This window comes from Mus pahari, chromosome 14, assembly GCF_900095145.1.
Source record: "Mus pahari chromosome 14, PAHARI_EIJ_v1.1, whole genome shotgun sequence".
Classification (NCBI taxonomy): domain Eukaryota; kingdom Metazoa; phylum Chordata; class Mammalia; order Rodentia; family Muridae; genus Mus; species Mus pahari.
In genome coordinates, this window is record NC_034603.1 from 74332939 (window position 1) to 74334060 (window position 1122).

Sequence of the window (1122 nt, forward strand, 5' to 3'; positions counted from 1 at the left end):
TGGGAATTGAACTCAGGACCTCTTGGAAGAGCAGTCAGTGTTCTTACCCGCTGAGCCATATCTCCAGCCCTTGACACTGATTTTTACATATTTTATCTTCTCGCATTTCTGAGGCTTAAATAAAAAATAAACTTGGCAGCCGGGCGGTGGTGGCACATGCCTTTGATCCCAGCACTTGGAGGCAGAGCAGATGGATGTCTGAGTTCGAGACCAGCCTGGTCTACAGAGTAAGTTCCAGGACTGCACAGAGGAAACCCTGTCTCAAAAAAAAAAAAAAAAAAAATCACTACTACGCACACACTTGGAGTTTCCTATAGGCATTGCTCTTGGAATCCAAAAGTAAGATTTTTGGAACTGGGTGAGAGCCAGTGAATCCTCTGGGAGAGCAGCTGAGACTCTTAATCGCTAAGCCAGCCATCTCTCCAGCAGCACCAAATTCAAACTTTTAAGATTTGTTCACCGTTATCTAGAAAACTAGAAACAAAAGGGAAATTTATTCATACTCTGAACACAGACATGATCACCTGGCTCCCTGTCTGTGTTTGCTTCATTTTATTTTTGTTTTTGACACAGGGTCTTATGTAGCTCAGGCTGACCCATGAACGCTTGATCCTTTATCTAAGTCCTAGGACTGCAGGTGAGTACCATTCTACCTGACTTTGGATTTGGATCTGGAACAGAAAAAAGGCGCTAGAGTAGAAAATAATGAGACCTGAAATCAGTGCAAAGTTATTCTCCCATCATGTACAAGGTTGATTTCTTTTTTTGTTTGTTTTTTTTTAAGATTTATTTATTATTATTCATTAATACACTGTAGCTGTCTTCGGATGCACCAGAAGAGGGCGTCAGATCTCATTACGGATGGTTGTGAGCCACCATGTGGTTGCTGGGATTTGAACTCAGGACCTCAGTGCTCTTAACCGCTGAACCATCTCACCAGCCCCTTGTTTTGTTTTTTCTAGACAGGGTTTCTCTGTGTAGCCCTGGCTGTCCTGGAACTCACTTTGTAGACGAGGCTGGCCTCGAACTCAGAAATCCACCTGCCTCTGCCTCCCAAGTGCTGGGATTAAAGGCATGAATCACTACTGCCTCGCACAAGGTTGATTTCTTGATGTATGACCG